This window comes from Haemaphysalis longicornis, unplaced genomic scaffold (genome assembly GCF_048455015.1).
Source record: "Haemaphysalis longicornis isolate Haplotype H1 unplaced genomic scaffold, Haemaphysalis longicornis Haplotype H1 scaffold_548, whole genome shotgun sequence".
Classification (NCBI taxonomy): domain Eukaryota; kingdom Metazoa; phylum Arthropoda; class Arachnida; order Ixodida; family Ixodidae; genus Haemaphysalis; species Haemaphysalis longicornis.
In genome coordinates this window covers 22,852-28,768 of record NW_027526393.1, presented here as the reverse complement: position 1 = coordinate 28,768, position 5,917 = coordinate 22,852, and positions in this window count along the sequence as shown.

Genomic DNA, 5,917 nt, shown 5'->3' with positions numbered 1-5,917 from the left:
GTATCCCGGCATAAAACACTTTCCTGTTAAAATATAAAACCCGAAAACGAACAACCCTAAGTATATCGCACTCCTTAGTACTAAAGGTTGCTTCCCCACAAGAAGACACTGTGTGCAGGGGTGCACCCTTTACAGGTCACTTGCTTCGTCCTATTGGCGTCATTTCCGAGACAGATATGACGTCAGTGAAATCTTCGTGAATCCCGGAATAACACACTTTCGTGTTAATAAAATGCAGAGTCTGGCCCTAAGTACTTCGCTCTCCCTAACGTAGCGTAACATACCCTAACCTAACATAACGAACAAAAAGCAGACATTTATCACCAAAAATTAACCTAAGCCATATAAAAAATGGAGCAGGTTCGCGCTAATGGTGCGAAGACTGGGAAAATGGTTTTCTTGGTTCGGCTAAGTTTATGCGTGGTTATGCTTGGAGACTCGGCAAAGTTTTTCTGCATGGTTATGCTTCGAGACTTGCTCAAGTTTTCGGCGTGAAATCACCTAGTTTATAAAGGAGCAATGAACACTCGGTCACTAAACACGTACAGCCGGTAAAAGGCTTGTCTATAACACAGCGTTCGTACTCTCAGCCCTATCCTGCCCCGCCGGAGCGGGATTTGAATAAAACTACTGCGGAATTCTGAAGTCTTAGCCCTTCGCTTTTGCCTCCGACATGTTTGGAACGAGTATGTTTCGGCAGTTTTCGGATGTAGCTGGTTGAAGTTGAAATCGCTGTTATAGACAAGCGTTTTACCGGCTGTACAATGTACGCGTGCCAACTTGATTTTCGCTGAAGCTCCAAAAGTTGCGATGAAGCTCCTAGAGTTGCGGGGGGACGCAGCGGGCAAGCGTTTGCTCAAAATTATTAGACAGTTTTAGCTGACCGTTCTTGACGCTCCGCTATGCTGCCGACGTCCCGCTCAGCACAACCGGAGCGTCAGCAGCCGAAAGGCTTTTAGCTATGCGATAACCGCATCTCCCTCGACGGGGAATGATTCGCGTGACTGGTCGTTTCGCGTGCGCGTGAAAACCAAAACTTCATCCTAAAGGAAACATAGGAATTTGTAATAATACCATGTTTCTTGGCCTCATTTAACCTTTTATTGTATACTGTAGTCGCTGACATGGTATAATTTTTCTAAATAACAATAAAGAAGCCGATAAACTTGGAATAGCCAAGCCAAGGCTGCCTTTCTCGGCACTGCACGTTTTTCGCTTCCGTTCAAAAAAGATCTTTGAGGTGTGTGGCCCCATTGCCTATTCGGAAGCGCTTCCGCGGCTTCGTCGCTCGTGTTTCAACTGAAGAAACGAAGTTTGCCGTAGCGCGCTCGCATCGCAGGGGCAGCCATGTTAAAATTCCGTACGGTAGCGTAAGCTGCCGCTACGGTTTGCTAAGAGGCTCCGGTTAGCGGAGCGGGGCCCCGCTCCGGTATCTCCGGTAGCGCGCTAGCGCGCCACGCATGCGCAATGGCACTCCCGCTTGCTATCGGAGCGGAGCGGACCGTCAGAAACGGTCAGCTAAAACTCTCTATTGTACTCGTTCGGCGGCCACCGTTCGGCTTGTGTTGTCTGGCGTGTGGGACGCCAATCAAGAAGCTGATTAATGTTATTGCTTCCCGGACATTTGGCTCCTTTCATTTTGGCATTCTCTTTAGATTGTCCCTAACTGCACCCCTCGTCGCAGTCACCCCGACGTGTTTCCAAAGCCGGGCTTGTATCAGTTGTACCACACCTCCGACTAATGCCGACACGAGTCCCGACCACGGGTCCCGACTGAGCGCGGCGAGGCAAAGCTACGGTAAAGCTTCGGCACAGGCTCGCGTGATGATGTTATCGCTCGGCGAGGTTTTCCAGCGCACGTTTGCCGGCCAGATCACCAGCTTAAAGGGACCATGCGACACTTTCGATAAGCGCTTTCACTCTTTCCTTCGCGTCTGGAACCACTGCGAAAGCTATAGTTATCGCCAGCACGGAGCGGCACTGCGTGATTTGCTCGTCGCACCAGATACGCCTTCTATTTCTGCTTTGTTTTCGTGGATTTTTTTTCAGTTGCTATCTAAAAGCGTTCATTGCTGCAACTTAAGGAAAACCGGCCAACAGCCGCTACATGGCCTTAGTGATGTAATTCGAGCCGTCGAAGAACATCAACACCGGGTAAGAGAGAAAAATCTTTTGAGCGAGTTTACAAGTTATCTGATGGGCATAGAGCACTAATTTCTTGCTGAGGTACCTTGCCACCCCCTAATCTAAGTACTGGGTGTGTTGGGTGACTGTTCTGCACACATTCAAGATTTCAAAAAAAGTTGAAGGAAGTGTTGCAGGGTCCCTCTAAACAGCATCTCTGTTAGAATTATAATTCAAAGAAAGATAAAAAATTAAAAAGTTGCACGATCCAGACTCCAACCACCGCCCTTGGTATCAGAAATCTAAGACGGAACCTCTATGGCAGACGGAACAGAATGACAGACGCTGTGCCCTGTGCAAGGCTAATCTTAAATATTACAATGTCGTCGGACGGCACTCTAGCCAGTTTATTTCCTGCGTGACTCTAGCCAAGGGTGCAACGCTGAGCTGGAGCGCTGTCGAACGGTGCTCTGCCCACTGCGTATTGAATCTGTAGAGCTCGAAATCCACCTGAGACTGAGATTCCCTCATCGTCATAGAAGCCTTATGCTGCTCATATTGTTGACATTGTGAGAACACTACATTAGAAGAATTAGTTTCTCAAAAACGTTTCTTCGTGCGTACACGTGTTGTAAATTTGGTAAACCAACAAGGAATTATCAAAAATTATGTTAACCTGTCGTACAATCTTCTGATTTCTTTATAAAATTTGCCGCAGACGGCCGGACTGGAAACATACAGCTGCAAGTTGTACAGCTGCAATTGCAGCTCCGATTACGCCCCCATTACGTCTCTCACGTGTATTCACAAAATATAACCTGAACAGCTATAACTTCGTTGTCACGCGGCTTTCATTTGTGGCATTGCACGGTGTGGGACGGTTTCGTTCACTTACGAGCACGTTGGAAGGACGAGCAGGCACGCTGTGGCCCATCCAAAATGTCGGTGGTGTTATCCATCAGTGTCGAAACCATGACCCGCCCTTCCTTATTCTTTTTCGGTGGTCCTTTATCCTTTCGATGCTTGGAAGATAGCCGAGTCGGGGTCGGTTGGACGCTACTCCGGCACGCTGTGCTCATCTCACCCGAGTCATCGCAAGCCCAAGTTATCTCCGAGGGAGCCTCGGAGCTCTTCTCGGCGGCACGGGGGCATCCGCCTGACGCAGGTTCCTTGCCAATTTTCTCCGGCGAATTCCTACCCAATTCCTCCTTGAACATCGCGAGGATGCTGCTCCGCTGGGGACTTCTGACGCCAGCCATCTCCCTGAACACCTGAGAGATCCAGGACCGGCCTAGGGGCCTGGCCTTGGATCGAACGGATGGCGTACTATCTGAGAACAGCGTCGGGCATGTCTCTGTCGCTACACTGGCTGAGACGTCGGCGTTCAGAACGTTGAAGGCCTCTTCCTCCGCCAGTGCGAGATATTCCATTTCCGCGTGGCTATTGGCCCCTGCGGCAGTGGCGGTTGACGCCTCCGTTGCTGAACAACGTTGCTCTTGTTGCACAGCATTGACAGCCAGGGTGCGGGTTGCGACCATCACGTTAGATTTCGCTGAGGGCTCGTCTCGGCGCGAGGAATGGTCTCCCAGCTTCTTCGCCGGAACCCCTGCCCTGCTGTCCTTGGACTCGCGAGCAAGTGTGGCGGCGCTACTCTGAGTATGCTGGAGTGGGCGGTAACTTGGTTGGCTCGTCCCAGGCTGGCTAAGCTCTTGTGACCTGGCCTGGTCTCGGGCAGTGGCCTGCAGCTGGCTCTGTGCGCAGTCGCGCTTTCCATCCAGGAGTTTATCTTGGCGTTTGCGCTTACCGCTCCTGGATGAGCCGAGGGAATGTCTGTGAGCCGGACGAGCAGAGCTTGGGGCAGAGGATCCCAGGTCACGACGGTCACTTAGGTGTACGGTAGCAGACGAGCCCGTTCTGGCGTCTGAGTCGTCCTGGATTTTCGGTACGGGGGCGGGCGGGTCTTCTCGTTGCGGGAGGCTCTTCTTCCGCCGCGAATTCTTCCTGACCTTACTCCTGGGCGGCCGCAGAGTAGAGGTCACATGCGTTGGGCTACCTTCTTCTACGTGGGGCATGAAGTTCCGGTCGAAGCTTATGGTCTCGTTCCGCCCTAACATGGAGCTAGACAGGCGCGCTTCGTCGCTCTCCACCGAGCCCGTCAGGGTCTTGACCATCTGCGGATCCTGCTCTCTGATTGACTTTCGGTTCCTTTTGCCATGGTAGTGCCGCTTTTTCTTGGAAGGGCTCATCGTTAGTTCGAGCAGGGCAAGAGAAGTTGGTTGGTTGGTTGGTTGGTTGGATCCTTATGATATGGCGCGTACCCACGCGGGGGATTGGCCAAGAAGCTGCCAGTAATAATTAGGCTGTGACCCGGTTTATTTTAGAGAAAAAAAAAGGAGTACGAGAAAAAACATTGAGAGTAGAAAAAAAAAAAAATCTTTGGATTGAACAGGATTGTCAGAAAAAAAAAAAAATCTTGCGAATGAAGGCATAGCTATCTAGCAGGGCATCCGGCCTGTCGCCGCAACAAAGGAATGAAAGGCGATCACGACATCTCTGTGGCAATATCCTACGACGGAAGCACCCAGGGAAAGAATAACGGTTAAAGATAAAGGGAGACTCAGCCGATTAAACGTGTATTCAAGGTGCGTGCGTCGCATCGAGGAAAAGCTGCGGCAATTTAAAAGAAAGTGTTCTATTGTTTCAGGGGCATTGCAGAAAGGGCATTGAGGAGATAACGCCTGACCAGCTTTGTATAGATAAAAATTTAAAGGGGGGATTCTGCAACGAAATTTTGTGATTGCGACCTCACATTTACGAGATTCGCAGAATTTAGGCTTCCATAAGTGAGAGAGGTGAATATAGTCGGAGCATGAACGAAGGGCATCTTGCCGATTACTTTGTAAAACTTGAAGGCGCCTGAACCTCGCCCCCAAAAGAAAACTGTCAATTGGGCAATTCACGACGGCAGGACCCCCAAGAGCCAAATTGGCTAATTGGTCTGCCATTTCATTGAAGATTATCCCTGCGTGACCAGGGACCCACACTAACCGGATCTCGCGAAGCTGGTAAGGAATGAATGAACGGAATGACCTGAGAATAGAAGAATCTTTATCATTTGTTAGAGTGGTGCACACGGAGAGAGAATCCGAAAGGACAACCACCCGCGCAAATCTGTGCTGTAGTTTATTAAGGGCTAAGATTATCGCCAATAATTCTGCCTGAAAGATCGGGGTATAGTCTGGCAGCCTGATTGAGAAGGACCAATCTAGAGACTGAGAATATATCCCTACCCCAGCCTTCTCATCACTTTGCGAGGCATCTGTGGCAATGACGACATCAGTATGAAGAGTGGCCAAGTGATCTTCAAGTGAAGGGAACCAACAAATCTCGCTTCTTCTTCCCTTTTTTTCAGCACGTAGGAGCGTGCTTGTTGTGTGTGCTTCTTCTTTTCAACGAAGTGCTGCCCCGAAGCTTGCATAAATCGCGCAAGGCTTGAACCATAGCGAAGCTGGAGGGTTTCTTTCTATGCACGCACTGAAGTACACACCAGCACGCATTGCATTAGGTTTGAAATTGTTTATTTACATGTTCCGCCGTCGCTTTTCACTGTGGTAGAAGTAGTCATCGTCATATCCACCTATATCGTCGTCTTCCTCATGCATGACTGGCGGGCCCGGATCGTTTTGTCCGCAGGCTTTCACATTTCTCCCAAAGTGTTGTTTCTGCCACCTTTTTCACCTCATCTTGGCATGTTCAGCTTACTCAACTGACCGCAACCAGTTCCTCACAACGC